The sequence below is a fragment of the Ambystoma mexicanum genome, chromosome 2q, assembly GCF_040938575.1.
Source record: "Ambystoma mexicanum isolate Mex_15411 chromosome 2q, UKY_AmexF1_1, whole genome shotgun sequence".
NCBI lineage: Eukaryota > Metazoa > Chordata > Amphibia > Caudata > Ambystomatidae > Ambystoma > Ambystoma mexicanum.
This window is the reverse complement of record NC_090924.1, coordinates 590,275,925-590,302,247: the sequence shown is the minus strand read 5'-3', so window position 1 is coordinate 590,302,247 and position 26,323 is coordinate 590,275,925.

Genomic DNA, 26,323 nt, shown 5'->3' with positions numbered 1-26,323 from the left:
CTACAGGCGGCCGCCGCTGCACTCAGGTAAGTGGGGATGGGGAAGGAGGTTTAGGATATGTAAAAAACAAAAAAAATGATTGGGGAAGGTGTGGGGGTGGTGTGGGTGGGGGTCGGGGAAGATGGCAGCCTTCGGCGGGGGAGGCAGCCTGCGGGTTTCGTGGAACGTGGGCTGAAACTAAAGGTTTCAGTCCACGTTCCACAGAACCTGATTGGCTGCGCCCCAAAACCCAGATGCTAATGAAAATAACAACCCAGACCGTGTAAGCATCGATGTAAGATGGCCGAACTGAATTGTATAAAAATGGTTACATCTTAAAAGAGAACTTTTAAATAACTCCATTCTTTTAAGTGATAGCTATTGGCAATATTCACTCTTCTTAACAAAAATGTCTATGCATCTAACACGCGTACGCATGCGTTAATTGCCAACATAAACATGTCTGGGACAGGGTTTCCTGCCAATTGACAGGAATAGGTGATGGGTGTAGCAACTCACGCTATATAATTTGCTTTCGCTACTGAGACATGTTTACAGTTCAGTTCAGAGGTTGGAAAGCTTGCAAGACTCACTCAGAACTTCCTCGTGTGTCAAATTCATGTCACTTCATCTTTGCCAGCTCTGTGAAATGAGGGCCAATTAAGACACCACATTGCAGAGAGCCAAGAAATCATTCCGCTTATACTATACGCTAACATATACAGTTCCATAAACTTGTTGGCTTTTTATACCATAATACCTTTAACTCCTACAGGATGATTGCTTAACCATGGCCTATTTCAGCAACAGGCAAACCGCACTGGTGCCACCCACGAATATTCAGCATCACATCACTGTGACTGGCAGCTCCCTGACATTTGATGATGACATTTATAGTGGGATTTTAATTCCTGGCCCATGAGGTCTGATAGGATGTTAATTAGCAGGAGATCTGTGATGGCTCTTGTATTTCTTGCACTTTTCTTAAAACAGCTGTTATACTTTTTCTTACCCTCAATTTTTGAAAATTCATGTATTGATTTGGGACACAATTATGGCATTGTTTACCCACTATCAGCCCCACAATATTTTGATTCGTGCTAAAAAATTGTGTTTTTCTACTAAGACGTAATTCTGTAGGGCACAGTAATAAAGTAAAGTTTTGCATATATGTATACTCTACCATTTAAAAGTATATGTGTAAACTATGAACTTTTAGCCTAAGCAATCGGAAAAAAGGTTTTTAGTCATTTGTCTTATTTTCCAATCGATAATCTACTTGACTTGGTTATACCCACTAAAGCTTTCTGCTGGTAGGACTTGCCCCCTCCCAAATGTGCTAGCATGCAAGCTTTATGAGACCATAACTGCTCTTAAAAGTAAATGTCCCCCTACCCAATCTCCAAATGTTGAGAAGTAGCAGACATTATGGACAGTAGCCTGGCAGGTGGTCAGAGTTCAAATTCTCAAAGTTCATTTTCATTTCTTCCGCAGATTGCATGCAGAGCGAACTGCTTCGAAGCTTAAAGGGAACTAAGCAGGTGGGGGGAAAGCAGGGAAGGCATGGACGGTAAATGTTACTTTTGTAGAAGGCCAGAGTCGCATTTCAGTGGCCATGGGCAAACAAACTAACCTCAAAAACGACTGAAAATACTATGGGCCTGATTTACAGAATTTTCGGCGTGCTGAAAAGTGGCTTTGCGCACTAATCAGCGCACATAACTCCTTCCAGCGATTCATAGAATGCACTTTGCATGCATTTCGGGGACCTTGCAGGGACTCTGCACAGGTCCGTCACCTCTGTTCGTGCACTTGGGCACAAAGTGTGGGATGGGCCTACGCAGAGTATAAATAGGGGGCGGGACATGCATATTCCCCATTTGCCCAGCAAAATGAGGAAGAAGGTAGACGTGTTGAGGTACAGGCCATACTGTGTAATCGTACGCCCAGACAAGCGCAAACCAAACTGAATTCATGGATCCCAACATGCAACCCCACGTCGGGAAAAGTTATGCATGAACCTTGTGGACTCACTGCCACATGATAGGAGGCGCAGAGCACAATGGGCATAGGATCCAACGCGCAACGGTAGGGTTCACATAGCAATATAGGGGTGGCGGCATGTATTTAAGGTGCTGGTTTAAGTTAGGGGTGCGCGTATGCAGGTAAGCGGGGTGCAGTCGTCATTTACAGGGATTCACACGCAGATTTACTTGGGACAACATGAGTTATGTGGCATGTGATGCATTTTTTTGGTGTGCACTTAGGAGTTATGGGGGACCCTAAGCAGTGTCACGGGGGCGTTGCCTTGATTGCAGGGGGACAGCCTGCAGAATTGATGGGGTGCATGATGACGGGGATGCAGACTGTGCAAAGGTTGCTATTTGTGAATGGATCTGCTCTGCGTGGGGGCGTGTCATGGGTGTTACAGCCGCTACTTGTGACTAGGGTTATTTCAGCATATGCAGCTCTCTTCCCCACTTTCCCTCCGTCTTACTTCACTCTTGCTTTCCTTTCCGGTAGACTAAGATCTGAGACCCCCCAGAGAAGGGCACAATAGGCCCCGGACAGAAATCGGGACTTTGAAACAAGTGGAGGTGTGATTCGGTACAGTACAAAAGCATAGTAACATAATATACCATAAAATGTGAAGACCTTTTAGCATACACCATGTTGGGGTATCAACTACTTCTGCATACTGTGTCATTCTTAATTGTGGAGAGCAGACCTGGCTTTTGGAGCGCATACCGACCTTCTGCCTCTGAACGCAAGTTCAGAAGCTTCAGATAAGTGACATATCATTGAACATTTAGTATTTGTTTCATTTCTTACAATGGCAAGGCTTACAGCCTTTGAGGTTTTCTTTGTGTGCAGTATGGCAAGAAAAACTTACTGCATCAAACCTTTCCAGTGTTCACATGTATGTGAAGGGAGGAAAAACTGGAACAAACGTTGGACTGTGCAAAAGGAAGACCCATTTGAAGTTGATATTCATTCTGTGACAGAAGGATGTTTAATGTTACAGGAGTAATGAGATTCTTACTGGAGCAAATGGAGAGGAGAGTTTATACATGGGCAAATGGCAAATAACTGTGTATGTACCAGAGAAGGGGCCCACTAGCGTGGTCAGTCAGGAAGAAACCTTAGGTAAAGGTGCAAGGTGTCAATTTGGGTGAAACGAGTCGAGTGAATTACAGGGTATTTGAGAGTACTGGAACCAAGAGCGGATTCTGGACTAATTTGGAAGTTGTAAGAATATTGTGTATCTTTCCTGAAATCCCCCTTCCTATCCATTACCTCTTCCTTATCCTCTTTCTGGTTACCCTAAATCCCCATACCTATCCACAACCTCGCCCTAACCCTCTTCCCCCCATTGGTTGCCTTAAGGTGGCCTGTGTATTGCAAGCAGGCTTCTCTTGTCAACCAAGGTGGGACGATTGTGTGCATGCCGCTTCCGTGGTCAGGTTGAGGATGCGGATAGCACTGTTGACAAAATCACAAGCCACAGTCTTTTTCCACCCGGGTAGCATGAACACGACAGCCTCTACCTTGCCAGACATGATGAAGGTTTTACAGGACATGCAGAGAGAGTTGGACAGATCTAGAACAGAGACCGCAACATTGTGGGCTCAGCGGCATATCACAAAATGTGGAGGGCCCCCTACCGGGCCATGCTGAGGGGGACCCCCCACAATCAGCAACAAAGAATGGGGCGCACCACAACCCGGGCCTGCCTGGACCACCACCCACGCACAATGCGCACAATGATTATGCTGCTGCACGGGTACGTTGCACACTGCACTTGGACAAAGATATAAATCCATGTTTTCATCAAATCTTCTTTCACCTAGTGTAGAAACAAAGGGGTTATGCCTGGCTCCCAAAACTATGAGCCAACTCATGCGTGGCCCGTGATATTACACAAAATAATGATGTAATAAGAAAAACATGATCATGCTACCTATGTCAGTATCCCCATATATGAACGTTTTCTTGTTGGCTTTGCCGTTAATGTCAGTAAAAATCTTTTGCCACTGGAAGGGTACATTGTCATTTTACTGACATGAGAATTTTCAAAGAAATTATTTCCAAAAAAAACTCATCAATTTTATTTATATATTTAGGGTTCCCTCCCAAAGCCCCCTTCCTGATATTATTAACCCAACCCTAACCCCTTCCCCAAACCTTTTAACCCCTTTACCTTATATATTTTGATTCGGTTTTTCAATGTAATTGTTTCATAAAAAACAACATCGAAAAAACACCTGGGGAAAACACCTGGGGATGAAACAACATGATACCACAGGAAGAATGCATGTTATTGCTGGCTGCACAAATGCCTACCAAACTACAGCACCACCATGCAAGGATACTCTCAGTAGCGGCTCGGGAATATTTTAATTGAAGGGGCATAAACATTTCCCACAAATATAACAGAGCGGCCAAGCATGGCGAGGAGCCCCAACCATCCAAAGAGAGGAAGTCCCCCCTCATCCTCTCACCCCCTTAAAGAATGTTTGAAAACTGGTTTAAAATGGTGCATTATATAGAATACTTTCTGAGAAAAATTGGGTATAAAGCCTGAGCGTTTTCAATTTTTTTTTTTTTTAGGGCAACTCCAATCCAAAATTCCAATAGATGCAAGTCACCAACAGCGCACAGGAGCATTCATATTTTAAGTAATGTAATGCTTTGCTATTAAAAATGCCATGCCACAGTAAGAAAACATGTCGAAACTTACTGTACAATATAGGCCAGTGTAGACTAGTAATACAATTTAACATTTTTACTTTTGCCTTGAAGATGCCCAGTAACAAACATGCAATGCCACTGTAAGACATACCCAGACTAGTTGCACCGAAATGTCAGTCTAAGCATGTAATAACACTTATCATGCTTAGTTTATGATACATGCCCAGAAAAATATACAATGATACAGTAAGAAAAGGCTAGACTGGCTGCACCCAAATGCCAGTCTAGCCAGATATTTACACTTATAAGGATTACTTTATCAGCGATGCAAAGTAAAAAAAAGTCAAGCCAGTAATAACAGTTATGAAGCTTACCAGATTATAGATGCACAGAGAAATATACCATTCCACAGTAAGAATTGGCTAGACTGGCTGAAACCAAATGCTAGTCTAGCCACACAATAACACTTATGATGCTTGTTTGATTATAGACACACAGAAAAATATGCCATTCTGCAGAAAGAAAGAGCTAGACTGACTGCACCTAAATGCCAGTGTAAACAGCTAATTATATTTATCATGCTTACTTTATTATAGAAGCCGATTAAAGAAAGTCATGCCACAGTAAGAAATGACTAGACTGGCTGCACCAAAGTCTAGCCACTAGTACCAAATATCATGCCTGCCTTATCATGGATGCCCATTACAATTTACTTCACAAACAGATCCACCACTCTCCACAAATATACCTTCTCCCTACCACCCACCTACTCCAACCCACAAAGATCAGTGCCTGTGCCCTGTGCGACCTCCATATGCCAATTCTTTGTCCCAGTACTTATACATGGGACAGCTTGTCTCATATCTAAGTGCTTGGATGAGGATGAGTATGACTAGGAGTAATGAAGATTACCAGCAACTAGCCAGGCATTACCTCCAAGTCCCCCTTTCTCATCCCAGTACTTGTGTATGAGGCAAGGTGCCACATATACAAGTACTGGGACAAGGAAGAGAAGGGCGAGGTGTAATGAAGATTCCCGGTAAGTATCCAGACATTAAACACAAGCACACACACATACCTATCACTCTCATTTACATGTGCACCCACGCACAATCAACTCACACACACCCAGCCACTCATACATCCATCATGTATTCACACACACTACATAATATACATACAGACACGCCCTTGCATGCACGCACACACATACATTTAAAATTAGCTCCTCTTCAGGCCTGGTAGGCATCAAGCTCTCTGCTCCATGAAGTAGGAATGCTAGTTCCTGTCATGCATAGAGCAGATGAGATGGAGGCATCCATGTCCTGCAGGGGGATGCCCTCAGACCCCCGAAAGAAATAATTTCTTTTTGAAGTCACTCTGTTCCGTTATGAACCTAACCGTAATGAAAATAATGTATTTCTGAACTCATAATGACTTCAAAAAGAAACTATTTATTTTTGTACTCTGATGCACTCCTTCTCCCCCCAAGGACATGTGGTGTCGGACCGCCCCCCTCCCACTGTGGGGGCCCCCACTATGCCAATGTGTGGGCTCAAGTGAAAACATTGACAGCGCAGACTACTCTGTTACAGTTTGGGAGTGGAGCAGAAAAGGCATCAGCAAAAGGGGGCGACATCACCCACAGTAGCTCCTTCAGATCAGGTTGCCCTGGCGGCCCCCGAAAGATCATCAGAGGATGTGTGCACATTTCAGATGGTCATGATGCAGTGTCAATTGCATTTTTTGTGCAAGCCATTGGCTTTCCAGTCGACACATGCGGGAACCGCCTATGTTATTTCATATCTAGTGGGGATGTGGCAGCGTGGGCTATTCTTTTGATTGAAGAACCATTTCTTTAGCAGGGGATAGGGAATGGTTACTGTTCAGGCAGCGCATCAAGGTTTTGATTACTTGTGCTACTCAATTTAATCGTTTGGTGATTGAGGCAGAGTGGCCAGTAGAGAAGAGGCAGGTCTTATTCTATCAGGGGTTGCAGGATGAATTGAAATACGCTATTTCACAGGTAGAGCCCCAACCTCAGTCATGCACGGAACGTATTGATTTAACATTAAGAATGATTACTGATTGTCTGAGAGAAAATGGCAAAGACGAAAGGAATATCCTCCAGTGTTTCGATTGGATAAGGCAAAATAGTTAAGAGTTAGTGAAGTAGAACGTTTGCAAATTCGTAGTGTTCGTGGACCATTACGTGTGTAAGAGAAAGAGAAATGGAGGAGAAATAATAAGTGTTTGTATAATGGCAGGGCAGGACATTTCTTAAAGGATTGTCCAAACACACCTAAGGCAGCTACTTTTTGAAATAAAGAAGGAAGCAGTGATGGAGATTCTGAGACGTCGGGAAGGTGCAGGCCCCTACTTACACTCAGTCCCAAGCAGCTAAGGGGGAGCCACATATTTTCATATTGTTGAATTTAACATTTGAGGACACTACAATCACTAATGAGGTTATGATAGATTCAGGGGCCACAGGGAATGTAATTGATGTGGAATATGCTCAGGAGTTGAAATACTATTACAAGCAACATTCGTTATTGGGTTAGGGCGCTCTGTTGATGGGTCATTGTTAATATCAGGGAGAGAAGAGAGTATAGGATTTGATTTGATCATGGCCCCTCAGTTTAAGATTATTTTGAGAATGCCGTGGTTGGTGAAATATAACACTGTAACTGATTGGCAAACACAAACAGTGGGGGTCATTCCGATTTGGGCGGTAGCCATGGTACTATTAGCACCATGGCTGCCTCCCATACCGGGTCCGGGTCTGGTGTGGCTGAATAGGGACTTACCGGGTCATTCCGACCCTGGAGGACCCGGTAAGTCCCCATTCAACCAACCACTCCCCATTCCCATTTGAGCCCTCAAAGGGCTCAATGGGAATGGGGAAGGCGCTAATAACGGGCCCGCGAACAGCAGGCCCGTTATTAGTGCCCTGGTCCCTTAGCGGGACCCGTAAAGGACGTGTGGTCAAACCACACATCCTTTACGGTTCCCGCTAAGGGACCTCAGAATTGGGCAGTAAGGGATTACCGGCACTGGTCTCCTTAACGGTGCCCGGTATCCCTTACCACCCAACTCAGAATGACCCCCAGTGTCTTTGTGTCTTTTATGGCTAAACAGTGTGAGCAGCACTGTGACGAGATAAAGAAACCAGTGGTATGGTAAGTGGAGGGTATCAATTCAGATCACCCTGGGTGCATTATTAATACCGTAATCCCTTTGTGGTGTCAAGATTATGCGGACATGTTTGACAAGAAAAAGGCAAAGACACTTCCCCCTCAAAGGCCGTATGATGGTGCCATTGAGCTAGAGCCCAACGCCATCTTACTTTGTAGTCACTTTTATGCATTGACGGAAGCAGAAAATGTACTTTTATGTGAATATCTAGTTCAAATACTTGAGATTGGGTTTATCAGGCCCTCAGTGAATGGCGCCATCTCCTTTGTTTTTCATACCCAAAAAGGAGAGAACACTACACACCGGTACAGATAATAGAGCTGTGAATAAGGAGAACGTGAAGAACAGGTGCTCACAAAAATGGTTTTGAGGTGCACTTACGATTTGGTGAGGGTGAAGGAGGGAGATGAATGGACGATGGCATTGTGGGATGTACTAACCCACTCATCCAAGCCCTGCAACATCATTGTGCATTGCTGGCAGCAGAAACATCATAATGGCCACTGGAAAGCATGCTGCTTGCCAGAAATCACCAGAAATTGCACAGTGAAACCTAAAAAATAGACCACCATCCGCCTTTGCCTATCTTAGTGAGCACAGGATACCACTGCCAAAAAACCACCATTGGGCTAACCAAAAAGTAGCCTGAAACCACTTGGAAATAGCAATGTTGATTGCCAAAAGAAACACAGTGCTGTTCAAAAATCAGTTTTCTTGATTGTCAAAAAGTGCTAAAATCATGGCTCACAAACCACCCTAAAAGATCCAACCTCTTTGTTGGGTGTTCCACATCATTTACTGCAAGAATCAACACAAATACAATGTCAGAAAAAAATCATATGTTCTCAGAACAAAATCCTATTTTAAAGATACTGATGGAAATAAAGCTGTCAAAATGGGTGCAATACCGGTGCTCACCTCTACCAGAAAGCCGGCGTTTTAAAACCATTTCTTTGTAAATTGAACATGGAACCCCAAACTATGCCAAAGAAATACTTGCTATCAGAAGCCTAAGGGGTGGAGACAATTTAAAACTATATTCTGAAATGACTTGAAGGAAGCAATTGTTTAATGTATGTATTAAAAATGTGAGTTATATTGTAAGAGAAGACAATTTGTAGACATTGGTTGCAGAGTTAAAAAGTTTCCCACACTGGGATCAAACAGAATCCACGCCTTTTCCCTGGACAAAAGAAGCTTCCTTCTGCCCTTGGCCAAGAGAATGACAGACTGGTGTGAACAGGAACTAGCCAAGGCACCCTGGCATGTTGCTCTCAGTCAAGGCAATAGGGGCTTGGGATGAATAGGAATATGCTGATTTGGGTGTGACTGGTCAACAACTGCTCTGGGAGAGACAGGGCATGTGACTCTCTAAGTCATCCAGCTCTGGGGGCAGAGACAAACCTTTGTGTGTATTGAATTGAAAGCAAATTTATGTTTTATAAAATTGCTTATAACACATTTTACCAAGCTGACAAAAATATGAAACTTTGAGATTCTTAAAATTAAACATTCACTCAAAATTTAAGACTAAGCTGGACGCCGTGTGATGTTCTGAGACCAAACCCCGGAATGTATTAATCATGTAGCTGCAGTGTTGTTGCTATGAACATAAGAACTTACAGTAATATGCCCAGAGAGGATCTGCATGCATGTATCAAATTTGGTGCAGAACCAATATTGGGAAACTCACCAAAAGCGCAAATAAGTGGTCATTTCTGAACCCAAGCTCGTAGGAACATGGGACTTGAACAGAGACATGCCTTAATTAACCTGTGATGTGTATATGTATTATGAACAACTGGTGTATCTGGGAAATATGTTTTTTGGAAAAATTGATTTTCAATGAAAAAGCAAAGGGGATGGATGTCAGCTAAGCCATAAACACAGCGTCACTCAGACTCATTCTGACACGCTGATCCTTTCTCCAGTCAGGGGACAGCGAATCCTCTAACCTATCAAATCCTTGGAGGGTCGGGCATGTAGAATCAGCCTTCCCAACACACTTTGGAAACAATAAATAAGGACTGCTGAGACCCAGAAAGCCCACTCTTTCCACTCTTCAACTGATGTCTTGCGAAGCACTCTGCAGGAAAACTCCAGACTCCAGATAGATCCAGACTACAGATAGAACCAAACTCTAGATCCCAAACTCTAGAACCTTGAAGCAGAGAGGCCTAAACCAAAAGCTGAATCTTTTTCAGCAGGCTTCAGAATCTTTTGCAAACCTGATTCTAACCCCTAAACTTCCATGGGGCCTAACCAAACATTTCAACAGCCGGGCATGCTGTTTGCTTCTAGCTAAGAACCCTGTGCTAGAACCAAGATCCAGACCCAGAAAGCAGCGCTGTATTCACAACCCGTCAGACCCAGACCAGAGGCTGTGCTGTGAGCAGAACCCAGTGCCTGTGACCGTCCGGTGGCGAGAGTGAAGTCCAAACCCTTGACCAGATCTGTGATGAGGCCCATTGCATTCCAAAGCCTAGGAGTGAGTATCTAGTCCAGAACTGTCCATAACCAATCTCTTCGTTTAAAGTAATCCTCTTACAACCATTTTAACTTGTCCAGAACTGCATTATAGAATCTTGTGTCCATCTTGTTGGTAAATCTTTAAAGCGCGATCTGTCATTTTGAAATCTTGTTTTTCTTTCTACAAAATCTACCTTCACAAATACCTCTGTAACTTTTGAACCACACGTCCTAGAAGCAAAATGTATTTCATTATAGTTTTTCTGTAATCGCGATTTACGCACGTGGAAAAATTGCCACGAATTGCAATTTGGCTCAATTTCATTTTCGGTCAAAATAGCTATTTCTTGTTTGCAACTGCTGAATTTTGTTTCCAATCTGATAATCATTCATGAATCATTGCTAGTGTTGACCTGTACCAATCCAGTGTAATCCTCACTAGTGCTGAATATCCTTTAGTGAATTAAAATCAATTTAGCAAATTTTCACTTTCACTGCAATCACATTCAAAAGTATTTTTGCCTATTTTAAAATCCTTCCTGTGTTTTCTCTAAGCTTGCTGGGGGGAACTGGGATTGAGCTGCATTATTGATTGTATTCCTGAAACCTGTGTGCCCTTATTTCCAGCTCTTCATATTGCATACTGGAGGAGTGAGTAGTCACAGGGGAAAAAGTTATTATCTTGTCTTTTGATTGAAACCATATCAAGTTTATTTCTGTGTTGCATTCTTTCCCATTATTGCATTTCCTGGAATCACATAAAGTGTTCTCTGCTACCGTATCCGCCATATTCATACTCCTAAGTGATTAAAGAGATGTGATATTGTAATATTACCCATTGCTGATCATGGTCATATTCATAAGTGTGCTATTCAGATATTATTTTATTCATAAAAGTATGATATATATATATTGTTTAATTCTTCAAATAAACTTTTAATTTGCAAAACAAACCTACTTCTTGTCTCATTGAGGTCGGGGAGATCCAAAGAGAGGGCCGCTATATAAGGGTTCATCATCCAGATTTAAAGAACTTTGACATAAAAAAAATAAGGGCTTCCATTGGGCATCCCATACTAAGCATTGACTTCGTTGGAGTGCTGAACTAAAGTCACTTACAGATTGGGGGCTCGTCCGGGATTCCTGGATTAGAGCTACCACTTGTACAGCTTAATACAGTGTGCTAACTAATAGGATACATAAATCCTGTGGGGCTACCACGCTGTGTTACGCTGTAAAAGTACCCCTCAAAAAGGAACGCTCTCAGGAAATGGTCTGTTTTGCAAAATAAAATAATAAACTTCTGTAAGTCAGGAAGGAAATCAATTTCCAGAATGGCGACATTGGTAGACATCAAGATAGCTAGAGAGCACCTCTTACATAAGCTACTTGTGAGAGGTGAGTGGACTGAGCAGGACCAGAATGTGTGGTTGCAGGCGATCACACAACAGGTCACTGCAACTGGGTTAGATATCTGGAGAGATCAGGGTCCCTTACATGTGGCCCTGAGTGAACTATATATGGCCCCTAAGGCCAAGGATGAGCACAACAAGATTGCTAGGGTAGCGATATATTTATATTTAAATATGGGAGCCATACAGGACAAATGTGCTGAAGGCCAAGATCTGGCAAATAGGCAACTGATGGCATTAGAGAAGGCCCAATCTGATCTGGACTCTTCTGAGCAGAGGCTGCAGAGGAGCCAGGAGTCAGAAAACGAAAGTAGGCAGTACATCAGTAAAATCAAAGAGGACATGAATATCCTGCAACAGGAAAGGGCAGACCAGGATACCAGAATTCTGGCCTTGCAGAAGGAGTACCAAGAAGGTTTGGACTCCCTACTGCAGAGCCAGAAAAAGCTGGAGCAACAACTGGACTTCAATAGGGCATGCACAGAGCAGGTAGCCACCCTTCAAAGCCATCTCGATAGAGTGAAGGCATAGAGCAATAAATTGATTTTGAAAGACCTGGCCACCCAGGCTGAGTTTGATGAAGAGCGCCAGAAAGCTGGTGCCCTCCAAAGGCAGAGGGACGACCTGGTGGCACAGAGGCAGGCTCTTACTCAGGAAAGGGATACCTTAGGCCAGGAAGTCTGTCACTTAAAAGGGAAGCTGGAGGAAAATCACCTGGCCCTCCAGGGACTGGGTGATCTCCAAAAAGAGCATCAAAACTTGTTAGAGCACACCAGGAGGGTGGAAGATGCTCTGGCAAGAAAAGAGCTGGCCAGTAGGGATGGGTCTCAGGAGGTAACCCTCCTGCAGCAAAGACTGGCCCAGTACTCCAGGACCAACCAGGAAGCACAGAGGGAAAATGAGGCTCTCTGTCAGCACAATGATAGGCTCCAGCAACAGGTAGCCATGCAGGAGAGACTGATAGAGTTTAGTAAGGCCTTGATTGAGGAATTGAAAGCACAGGCTCTTGCATGGTAACAGGGGGCAGGGGCTGATAGAGATGAGGTTTACTGGGAAAGGGAAACACCTGAGCATAACCTCAGGAGCCCTAGTATCAGAGGCCTCCATCTCTCCCAGTCCCTGGACTCTGCCACCCCCATTTCCCCTGGCGCACATGAGCCCAGGGCCACGGGGATGGCAGATTACTATCCAGTCAGAAATATGGGACTCATGGACCAGTACCTCCCAGGCATGGATGGGCTGGGCTCTGGGTATGGGCACCCAAGTACTGTGAAGTTTAGGGGGGAACCCCGGGAGAGTAGGCCCACTAAGGGCATCCTGAAAACCTCTGCCAGTTAGGTCAGTTGGGGGGTACCCATCAAATCCTGGGAGCAAGGAGGAATCAGAAGACTCCTCTGAGCGTCCCAGGACACAGGAGACTAGGTCCCCACATTCTGCCAGCCATTCCCAGGCTCGCAGAATCCGGGAAAACCTGGAAGATCAGATGGGCACCTATGGGAGCAGTGCTTCTGAGTCAGAGGATGAATGGACCAGGGTTACCCGAACCAAGAAGGCCAATAAGAAAAAAGGGCCTTGCTTAAGGACCCCTTAAAACAGATCAAAGCAATAAGGAGCGTTATCACTCCTTATCATATGAACTCCAAGTATTCTATTTGGGAACACTTAGAGCTCTTTGAGCAAATGATGGAGACTTTCCATTTGAAAGACAGCAGTAGCTGCATTCAGTATGTAAAATGGACATTCTCCTCAGAATACTCCAGTTTCTTTGCGGGGCTGGAGGACCGAAACCATTCAAGATGGTCCACATATAGGGTGGCCATCTTAAAGCACTTTTCTGTTCATAGGAATCCCCAAGAGGCTCGCAAGGCAGCCTACTATTTACAATGTGGGGAAGATCAGGCCACACAAGAACTTGTGCAGGAGTTGAAGCGTCCCTTTGCCTTTGCGCAGACTACCAAAAGGGTGCGCACGGACAGTAAAGAATTTGTTAACACTTTTTTCCATGCCTTACCCAAATACATCATGACCCAGCTAGTGAGAGATTTTCATGAGAAAAGGTCACTAGACTGGGTCATTGAACAGGCCACCCGAATCTATGAGGTGCAGAAGCCCATAGAAAATAAAAATAATGCTCAGAAAAGCCCCAAACCGACCAGCACCCCTGCCGCTGCCAAGGTGGCAGAGGTAAAGGTTGCCCCCATTTTAGATTAAGAGATGGGGTTCCTAAAAACCTGCCTGCACAGAATAATTCTAAACCCAGAAGGCCCTCGGGCCAGTCACAGACAGGGAGTCAAGGAGGTAGTCCCACAAATGGGGTCCCTCACTCCCCTGACTATGTAAATCCCCGCTATAAGGGAAACTGACCCATCTGGGTTATGTGTGGACTCCTCCAGCCCAAGGGTGGGGATCCAACCAAGCACCTAACCCAGGGAACTTAACTCCTAACTTCCCCCAGGAGGGCAGAAATTCCCCAAATCCTGGGCAGAACTTTTTCCCCAGGTACCCACAGAACTTCCAACCCCAAAATCATCCATCCTTCTTTCCCCAGTTTCCTGAGCCCAGACAACCTAATCCGGGAGAGGGGAGGCCAAGGGTGGAGGGGTACCCAAATCTTCCCAATCCAGGGTACTACCAGAGAAGGGATAGTTACCCTTCCCGGGATCAGCCCAGGGGAGAAAACAGAACCCCATATCAGCCTGAGCGAGTTTCACAGTTAGAGCGCCAGGTCCAAAATATGGCACAGGATCTGGGTCGCATGCCGAGGGCTCAGCAGAACCCTCATATGTGCCTGCCGGCGCAGAATGCCCCAAACTCTGGACCTGGTGCTCCAGAACAATGACGGGGGCTGCACCCCGACAACTCACCGGTTCCCAGGGAGGAGGCACAAGCGGATGGGGGGTGGAAAGCCTTGAAGGAAGCTTCCTTCCCTACTTGTAAACAGCCCCTGGAAACCCAGGAACCGGAAAGAAAATCTCTTGCCCCTGAAAGTCTGCCCCCCAAGGAGCAGAGGGGGGCAGGAGAAACAAAGGACCCAAACAGACCCATTTTGTGGAGGAGGAACAGATGTTCCAATTTGAAGGAGAGGGGTCTGCAGAGGATCCTGGGAAAATAATCTTCTCCTTCAGAGATGGGGGAACTCCTCCCAAAGAAAAATGGGTCCCAAGGGATTCAAATCCAGACTGGGTAGATGTGGGGACTGAGCTAGCGCCACCCATCATCCCATCCCAGAACCAACAACATCAAAATCCCCTGGTTCAAACCCATCCTGGTGACTGCCTCCAAAAAGGGGGGGCGGCCCAGAACCGGAACCAGGGGAACCCAAATCTTCTCCTATCTCCAGTTGCCAAATTTTTCTTTCAGATTCCCAAGGCTCTCCACAGAATTCTGCCCAAATCTCTTCTCTCTCCATATCCAAAACCAGAAAATTAGCCCACCAGTTGTCCAAAAATGTGCATTATCTGTGCCCTCTTGTGGAGAAGGAGGGAAGATGCTATACCCCGGTACAAGTACAGGGGCAGGGGACAATTTTAGCACTGGTGGACACTGGATCCCAAGCTACCCTTCTGTCCAAAAATGCCTCTGAGGAACTGAATTCAGGAAGGGTGGAGAATTACCAAATTCCTATCACCTCTCTTCCTGGACAACTTCAGAACTTTGACGGGAAGGAAATTCCCATTGAGCGGGCTGCGGATTTGGACATTAAAATTGGGCGACACAAGGTGAAACACCCAGTCATAGTAGTGACTCCAGAGGGCACCCCTTGTTTACTGGGGAATGACCTCCTGAGAAGGTTGTCACCCCTAATAGACTGCGTAGACAAGGTCCTCTGGACCCAGACTAGCCGACCCATAAAATTGAAACAGAGTGTCAACCATGTTAGTTTAAACGGCACATGCCACATGGTTGAACAAAAATCTGACCAAGTAGAATTTCACATCCAGAACAACCGAATTCCAGACGCGACAGTAATAGCAGTAGGACAATAGACTGGAGATGGGGGGGGTCCTCTCTATTTCTGAAAATCAACCTTCCTTCCAGTTTGAGGTGGTATTCCACACTGGAAGGAAACACTCTGAAATTATTTACCAATCCACAATCAGACATTCCCACTCCTATAGTCCAGAAAGATGTGAAATCAGCTCAGAGCCTGGCTGATATTCAGCAATTTGGAGAGCAGTTGTTCATCCCAATTCAGTTAAATGAAGGGAAGGAATCTGTTCTCGCCCGAGTGTGTGTGAACAACGGTAAGAGCTTCATCAGAGAAGCCATGTTCCACCAACTCCCAAAAGATCCAGCCATTCCCACATTTAGACTCATAGACAAATGGGAAATGGATCTGGAAGCACCCAATTCCAAACATCTCCTGCCAAGCATGTGTATACTCAAAATCCCCATAGGCAACAAGAGCATAGTCCATAATTGTTGGGTCGTGCGAGATGTCACTGCCGCCTTTTACTTAGGCAGTGACATTCTCAATCGCTTTGCCATTAGTTTGGACCTAATAAACTTCAAGGCTTGGTCCCGATTATCGGATAATTCCATGGGTTTTGATGACCAAGAGAAAGCATTTAGGTCAGCTCAATTGCTACCTTGTGCAGTTGAAATTCAGATTGGAGAGGAAGTCACCATCCCAGAAAGGACCCGACAATTCTCCCTGCAAGGGAAAGTTAAAAGAGGACAGAAATTGAAAAACCCTGATGCCTATATTCATTTAAATGCTTCTCTCCAACAGCAAGGGTTGGTGGTAAACCCAACACCATTAGTCAATATAGAACATGACACCATTCCAATAGAGGTGGATAACAGCGACTTAAAGAGTATCACTCTGGCTGCAGGCACCATTATTGGAATGGCGGTTGATGACCAACATTTTTCCATTGATCTAGGTTATGAACTGTTAGGACCAATCCCCAAGGACTGTTTTGACAGTGACAGTGATGACAATACAACACCAGACAGGATCTTCACCCGGCATGGGGGGAACTTCCTGGTGTACACTTCCTGCCCTTATGGCAAGGAAGATGTGACTTGTGACTTCAGAAGGGATGAGGTGATTTTCCAGGTCTATGAGGGCTGCCTTTCCGACCTGAAGCCTCCAGTCCAAATCAGCACTCTGACCAGGGACTTCTCCACCCAGCTGGAGGAGGCCGCTGAGATAGCGAAACCAGAAGTCTTTCCAGTCTTCAGGCGGATGGTTGAAGAGAGAGTCAACCTAGCTGATGCCTGTGTGACTCTGGAGCAGAGGCAAAAGTTGAAACAAGTTTTCTTGGATTTTCAGGATCTCTTTGCGGTGGACTCATATGACTCTGGTCGCACTGACATCCACACAACAACAATTCCCACGGACCCTGGCATGACACCGGTGTTTGTGAAGCAATATCGCTTGCCTCTCGCATCCATGGAGTCCCTTACTGAAATAATTAAGAACCTTGAGTACCGGGGGATAATCCGTCCAGTCCACAGCACCTTCAATAATCCGGTGCTGGGGATGTTGAAGCCAAACGGCCAGTGGAGACTCTGCGCCGACCTTAGGGAGCTCAACAAATGGGTCCATACTTCCCGATGGCCTCTTCCCTACATTGACCAAGGGCTGGCCCAGATCCAGGGGTCACAGGTATTCACTGCAATAGACCTGACCAATGGATACTGGACAGTGCCTGTCAGTAGGAAGGACCAATACAAGCTGGCTTTTCTCTTTGGGGGCCAGCAGTACACATGGACCCGGACCCCCTTCGGATACCTCAACTCCGGTAATGAGTTCAACATTTTCCTACATAAGGATATGCCCGACCTGGGTGCAAGGGGTAACCTGGCTTATGTAGATGATGTCCTCATCAAGAGCTCAACTGTTGAGGAACACATAGCGGAGATCCGTTATGTTCTGACACAGTTGAGGGCTGTCGGAGCAAAACTTTCCTTTCAGAAAGCACAGTGGTGTAGAACCCATGTTAATTTCTTGGGGCATGAGATTACTCCTCAGAGTCTCTGTCCCCAGGAAAAGAAAGCACTTCAGAAACTGAAGGACCCCACAACTCTGCGGGAACTAAGGAGCATCCTTGGACTGACTAATTACAGTAGAAAGTTAATTGAGGGCTACGCAGAGATCACCAGACCCCTGATTCATCTCTTGAAGGGGGTGGGGCAACTGGGAATACGGTCCAGAACAATCCGAGGCAGTATGACAGCTCAAAAGAAGCCTCTCCCAAGCGCCTTGCCTAGCTTACCCTGTCAGAAACAAGGAGTTCTTCTTGGAGACAGGGTTCTCTAATATATGCTTGACTGCAGTATTATACCAAAAGCATGACAAGGTCAACAAAGTAATCTCCTATGTGAGTAAAACTTTATCCTCAGTGGAGGAAAAATTCAACGATTTTGAGAAGGCACTCCTGGCAACGGTGTGGGAAGTGAAGAATTACTGCCCTTTCATCCAGGGGGAACACATCATAGTGGAGACTCCACACCAGCCTCTGCAATATCTCCAAAGTGACAGAATCCGGGCTGGAAATGTGAGTAATTCCCGAATTACTTCCTGTATTCTGTCAATGCAAGGCTTTCCTGTGGAGGTCAGATACGGCCAAAACAAAAAGAGTCCCCTCGCGCAAGGTCTGGCTGACTTGCATGATTGTGCCAGAGAAAACTGTCTCGAGGATGAAAGTCTAAAAATCAAGGACAACATGGAGGCATACCTCAATTCCCCACACAAAGTCTTTGAAGAAGACAAGTGTGAGGGAATGCCCACTGTCTATGTGGATGGATGCTCTTACCCTCTTATCAACAACGGGCAAAAAGTACTTGTGGCCGGCGTAGGGAATGCATGGGTGAATGAGTCCTCAGAACCCTCCTCTGGGTACAAGATTGGTCCCCGAAGTAGTCAAGTGGCAGAGTTGATGGCTGTGCATCAAGCCATCCTCACTGCTGTCCAACATCAACTCCACAAACTGGTCATAATCACAGATTCAGATTATGTACGGAATGGGTTTGTGGAGCACCTGGTTAACTGAATACCAGAGGCATGCTATGTGCTAATAACAAACCCTTGAAACATGGGAAGTTAATCCAAAATATTGATGATCTGGTCACCTCGAATGGGATAACCATCTACTGGAAAAAGATCAAGGGTCATTCCAAAGTAGAGGGACCAGACAAAACTGGAAATGACTTAGCTGATCAGCTGGCCAAAACGGGGACCATCCAAGAGGATCTAATAGAGATCGAGTCTGTGTTTGGGGAAATCCAGGTCACTGCTATCACTCGGTCCCAGACCAATGATCACAATGATCTTTTAACTGCACAATGGAGTATGGAGATCCCAGATGGTGATTTGATTACGTCTCAGAAAGGAGATCCAATAATTGGTAAGTTTTACCAACACATTGAGGACACTGAGAAACTTTCCCTTGACGGGTACCGATTTCATTGGGAAAGAGGACCTCAGAGTGTTGATGAAATGTCCAAAAATGTTCCGAATCCAAGACTGTTTGTTGGTAAGGAAATCCCAAGCTGGCCATGATCAGTGGGTGGTTCCTACCTCATTCCGAAGCCTGATGTTAGGGGCAGGACCTCGAACAATACTTGAAAGGGTTTCTTGTGTGTGCACAATGTCAGCCAACATCCCTCACACACTGTGCGCCTCTCCAAAAGAGGGGGGTGACACTGCTATGGTCAGATTTGCAAGTAGATTTCATCGGGCCCGTGATTCGCTCCTCTAGGGGGAATAAGTACATGTTGACCGTGACATGCTTATTTACTAAATGGGTGGAATGTCTCCCGGCCCCAAACTGCAAGGCAGAGACAGCAGCTGCCCTGATGATCAACCACATCTTTTCGCGTTTTGGTCTGCCCCAAAGGATTGAGTCAGACAGAGGAAGCCATTTCACCAGCGAAGTCATGACAAAGATGTGGGAGATACTTGGGGTTAAAAGGAAGCTACATATTGCTTACTGGCTAGCCTCTAGTGGTACAGTAGAACATTACAACAAAACCATTGTGAGCATCTTAAAAAAAGTTTGTGGCAGATTCTGGGCCAAGTTAGGATATTCGATTACCTCTTTTCCTATATGCCATCAGAACTACCTCTTCATCTGCAACAAAAATGTCACTGTTTGAGTTGATGACTGGGCGCAGGATGGTGCTTCCCCAGCATCTGCTTTACAGGACCCAAGAGCAGACATTGATCAATGCCTCCACAACTCATGAGTATGTGGAAAATTTAAGAAAACTCCTTCAACATGCTTTTGCCTATGCTCAGCGAAATCTAGAAAGATCAGCCGATAGCATGAAGACCCACTATGACTTAAAGACTACCAGGAAAGTATACAATGTAGGAGACCGGGTCTATCTATACAATTTCCAAAGAAACCAGGCCAAACAGCGGAAATTTCTGCCTAGCTGGAAGGGACCTTTTGAAATTGTAGACAAGATCTCACCAATCGCCTACAAGATCCGCATCCCCAAAGGCAGTTTGGCAGAGGGGGAAGACATGTGGGTCCATATTAATCAGCTAAAATGTTGCCATCCCAGGCACACTCTGCAGCAACTGGAGGAGTCCTCTGGAACCCCAGAAGGGGCCACTCCAGATCAATAAAATTCCAACTCTAAAACCATTCCACACATAGTATATAAAATACAATAATACAAATGTCTCCTGATTTATAAAATGTATATGCCCGCCCCACTACATTAATATTGAAGGGGAAATGTCTACGAATATGTTTTGGCCTCTTTGCTTTGTCATCCTAGGAGAGAGAAACCATGGAGACTGATCAAGGAGGACGACCCAGGGACCGGGAGCAAAGATCCGAGGGGCCCGGGGTATCGCTCAATACTCCCATCAGGCCTTGCGAGGAGAACCAAGCGATCCACCCCTGATGAAGGAAAAGACGATGAAATATGCCATTTGTGGAATCCGGAGAGATGACGCTGACATCCCAGTCTTGTTAAGTTCCATCGATGAAAGGTCAACGGCCATCGCAAGAGGGGGCTTGTGGGATGTACCCACCCACTCATCCAAGCCCTGCAACATCACTGTGCATTGCTGGCAGCAGAAACATCATAATGGCCACTGGAAAGCATGCTGCTCGCCAGAAATCACCAGAAATTGCACAGTGAAAACCTAAAAAATAGGCCACTATCCACTTTTGCCTATCTTAGTGAGCAGAGGAGACCACTGCCAAAAACGACCTTTGGGCTACCCACAAAGAAGCCTGAAACCACTTGGAAATAGCAATGCTGATTGACAAAAGAAACACAGAGCTGTTCAAAAATCCGTTTTCTTGATTGTCAAAAAGTGCTAAAATCATGGCTCAAAAACCACCCTAAAAGATCCAACCTCTTTGTTGGGTGTTACACATCATTTACTGCAAGAATCCCCACAAATACAATGTCAGAAAAAAATCATATGTTCTCAGAACAAAATCCTATTTTAAAGATACTGATGGAAAGAAAGCTGTCAAAATGGGTGCAATACCGGTGCTCACCTCTACCACAAAGCCAGCGTTTTAAAACCATTTCTTTGTAAATTGAACATGGAACCCCAAACTATGCCAAAGAAATACTTGCTATCAGAAGCCTAAGGGGTGGAGACAATTTAAAACTATATTCTGAAATGACTTGAAGGAAGCAATTGTTTAATGTATGTATTAAAAATGTGAGTTATATTGTAAGAGAAGACAATTTGTAGACATTGGTTGCAGAGTTAAAAAGTTTCCCACACTGGGATCAAACAGATTACACACCTTGGGCCTCATTACGACCCAGGCGGTAAGTTACCGCCTGGGTCGTACCCTTACCACCATGGTGTAAACTACGTTTACACCATGGTGGATGGCGGATTTGACGCCCCATTCCAAGGTGAGTGGGGCGGTAAATCCCCATTTCCCATTTTACCCATTCCCATTTTTGCCCCATAGGGCATAATGGGAGTGGGGAAGGCCCTAATTACGCCACCGTAAATTACGGTGGCGTAATTAGCACCATGGTCCCTTAGCGCCATGGATTTTAACGCCTGCAAAAAGCAGGCGTTAATATCACCATGGCGCTAACGGACCTTGTAATCAGGCGTTAAGGGTCAGCAAAGTTTACGGCGCTGTTAACCCCTTAACGCCTGATTCGTAATGAGGCCCCTATTCCCTGGACAAAAGAAGGTTCCTTCTGCCCTTTGCCAAGAGATTGACAGTCTGGTGTGAACAGGAACTAATCAAGGCACCCTGGCATGTTGCTCTCAGTCAAGACAATGGGGGCTTTGGGGTGAATAGGAATATGCTGATTTGAGTGTGAGGGGTCAACAACTGCTCTGGGAGAGACAGGACATGTGACCCTCTGGGTCAGTCAGCTCTGGGGGCAGAGACAAACCATTGTGTGTATTGAATTGAAAGCAAATATATGTTTTATAAAATTGCTTATAACAAATTTTACAAAGCTGACAAAAATATGAAACTTTGGGATTCTTAAAATGAAAAATTCACTCATAATTTAAGACTAAGCTGGACACTGTGTGATGTTCTGAGACCAAACCCCGGAATGTATTAATATTGTAGCTGCAGTGTTGTTGCCATGAACATAAGAACTTACAGTAATATGCCCAGAGAGGATCTGCATGAATGTATTAAATTTGGTGCAGAACCAATATTGGGAAACTCACCCAAAGCGCAAATAAGTGATCATTTCTGAACCCAAGCTCGTAGGAACATGGGACTTGAACAGAGACATGCCTTAATTAATCTGTGATGTGTATATGTATTATGAACAACTGGTGTATCTGGGAAATATGTTTTTTGGAAAAATTGATTTTCTATGAAAAAGCAAAGGGGAGGGATTTCAGCTAAGCCATAAACACAGCATCACTCTGACTCATTCTGACACGCTGATCCTTTCTCCAGTCAGGGGACAGCGAATCCTCTAACCTATCAAATCCTTAGAGGGTTGGGCATGTAGAATCAGCCTTCCCACCCACTTTGGAAACACATAAATAAGGACTGCTGGGACCAAGAAAGCCCACTCTTTCCACTCTTCAACCGATGTCTTGCAAAGCCCTCTGCAGGAAGACTCCAGACTCCAGATAGATCCAGACTACAGATAGAACCAAACTCTAGAACCCAAACTCTAGAACCTTGAAGCAGACAGGCCTAAACCAAAAGCTGAATCCTTTTCAGCAGGCTTCAGAATCTTTTGCAAACCTGATTCTAACCCCTAAACTTCCATGGGGCCTAACCAAACATTTCAACAGCCGGGCGTGCTGTTTGCTTCTAGCTAAGAACACTGTGCTAGAACCAAGATCCAGACCCAGAAAGCAGCGCTGTATCCAGAACCCGTCAGACCCAGACCAGACGCCGTGCTGTGAGCAGAACCCAGTGCTTGAGACCGTCCGGTGGCGAGAGTGAAGTCCAAATCCTTGACCAGATCTGTGACGAGACCCATTCCATTCCAAAGCCTAGGAGTGAGTATCTAGTCCAGAACGGTCCATAACCAATCTCTTATTTAAAGTAATCCTCTTCCAACCATTTTAACCTGTCCAGAACTGCATTATAGAATCTTGTGTCCATCCTGTTGGTAAATCTTTAAAGCGCGATCTGTCATTTTGAAATCTTGACTTTCTTTCTGCAAAATCTACCTTCACAAAAACATCTGTAACTTTTGAACCGCACGTCCTAGAAGCGAAATTCAACTGTCACGTTAAAGCTAAGATCCTAAGCTTTCCATCAAACCCAAATAGACATTCATTATAGTTTTTCCGTAATCGCGATTTATGCACGCAGAAAAATTGCCGCGAATTGCAATTTGGCTCAATTTCATTTTCTGTCAAAATAGCTATTTCTTGTTTGCAACTGCTGAATTTCGTTTTCAATATGGTAATCATTCATGGATCATTGCTAGTGTTGACCTGTACCAATCCAGTGTAATCCTCACAAGTGCTGAATATCCTTTAGTGAATTAAAATCAATTTAGCATACTTTCACTTTCACTGCAATCACATTCAAATGTTTTTTTGCCTATTTTAAAATCCTTCCTGTGTTTTCTCTAAGCTTGCTGGGGGGAACTGGGATTGAGCTGCATTATTGATTGTATTCCTGAAACCTGTGTGCCCTCATTCCCAGCTCTTCATATTGCATACTGGGGGAGTGAGTAGTCACAGGGGAAAATGTTATTATCTTGTCTTTTGATTGAAACCATATCAAGTTTATTTCTGTGTTGCATTCTTTCCCATTATTGCATTTCCTGGAATCACATAAAGTATTCTCTGCTACCGTATCCTCCATATTCATACTCCTAAGTGATTAAAGAGATTGTGATATTGTAATATTACCCATTGCTGATCATTGTCATATTCATAAGTGTGCTATTCAGATATTATTTTATTCATAAAAGTGTGATATATATATTGTTTAATTCTTCAAATAAACTTTTAATTTGCAAAACAAACCTACTTCTTGGCTCAGTGAGGTCGGGGAGATCCAAAGAGAGGGGCGTTATATAAGGGTTCATCATCCAGATTTAAAGAACTTTGACATAAAAATATATAAATAAGGGCTTTCATTGGGCATCCCATACTAAGCATTGACTTCGTTGGAGTGCTGAACTGAAGTCACTTACAGCATTTAGAACTAAATTTGGTTTGTTTGAATATTTAGTGATACGTTTTGGCCTGCGTAAAGCCCCAGCCGCTTTTTCAGTTTTTCATGCAGGAGCTTCTATGAGGGTTTGTGAATGTGCTTGTGATTGTTTATATCGATGACATCCTGATATATATTCAATCAAAGGAAGAGCATAGACAGCATGTAAGCAAGGCACTGCAGCAATTGCGATAAAATCAATTGTAGGTGAAATTGGAGAAACGTGTGTTTGACCATCAACTGTGGCCTTCTTGGGGTATCTGTTGACCCCTGAAGGAATTGTGATGATCCGGTCAATGTAAGGGCGGTCATGGGGTGGCTGGTGCCTAAGACGGTGAAGGATATACAGTCCTTTTTGGGATTTGCAAATGGCTATTTAAGATTTATTCTGAATTCTTCAGACACTGTGACTCCCATTACAAGGCTATTGAAGAAAGGAATTAAGTTTGAGTGGGATGAACGGGCAAGAGAGTATCTTATTTTTCAAGGAAGTTGACTTCTAGTGAGTGCAACTATGCATTGGCAGATAGAGAATTACTGGCAATCAAAGAAATGTTGGTGGAGTGGCGGCATTATCTACTGGGAGTGAGCCAGACCATTACCATTTTTATGGATCCTACGAATTTGAAATATCTATAGACTGCAAATGCATTGAGTGCCAGACAGCTGCACTGGGTGCAGTATTTTGTTGGGTTTGCTTACATAATTCCTTATCACCCAGAAAAAAACAATGGTAAGGCTAATGCATTGTCTTTTACTAGGAGGATAAACAGGTGGCAAGTGACATACGACCCATAGTACTGATGGAGCGAGTGATAGGCGCAATAGCAGATGGATTGTTATCAGAAATCAGACAAAGCATGACTCAGGGGGAAAAGGAGAAGAGGTCCACACAAGATCCTAAGAGGAATATCCAGGAGGGACTGCCGTATCATGGAAGTCAGATATTCGTTCCCATAGAACGACTTCAAACACAGATTATTCTATGGTTTCATGAGGGTCCCCTATTAGCACATCCAGGAATTGGAAAAGTTACTCAGCAAATACAAAGACGTTTTTGGTGGCCACAAATGGTACAACAATGAGTAGGAAAGTGTGAGGTGTGTGCTGTAAACCAAAGCCTCACATCAAACTCAAATGGGGTTGCTCAAGCCATTAACGTCTCTGACATTTGCCATGGGAGGATATTTCCATGGATTTTGTGATGGAATTATCCAAGGTTAGGGTTATGATACCATTTGGGTGGAGGTGGATTACTTGACTAAAATTGCACACTTTGTTCTATGTAAAGGAGTGCCATAGGCAGGGCAGTTGGCTAAAATATTTGTTCAGAATGTGTTAAAGTTAAATGGTTTGCCATCTTCACTGGTCTCAGACAGGGGGGCACAGTTCACATCAAAGTTTTGGGAAGCCTTCTAAATAAATTGGGTATTTAAATTAAATTGCCCATGAGTTATCACCCTCAGACAGATGGACAAATGGAGCAAGTAAATCAATCTATGCAACAATATTTACGTTGTCTGGTTGCACAACAACACATTTAACATGCATGTCGGTAGGTCCACCGACCTTCAAGGACATGTATGTGTAAAACCCTGCATATATTTATTTTATTTTATTTTTTACATTTATAAATCGCACAAACAGCCCTAGGGCATTGTGGTGCTGTTACAAGAATACTTTCTTAGTTACATTAGACACAGTGAGAAGTGCTTAGTAGCTCAGAACATGACATGGGAAAACCTGCCGTCATGTTGCAAAGGCGGCTACATCATCACATGTGGTTACAATTTGAAAGGTCCAAGTACATGTAAAGGGAAAGCCGGCCCTTATGTTGCAAAGGCAGCTACATCATCACATGCCGTTACAATCTGAAAGGTCCAGATACATGTAAGGGAAAGCCGGCCCTCATGTTGCAAGGGCAGCTACATCATTACATGTGGTTACAATTTGAAAAATACAATC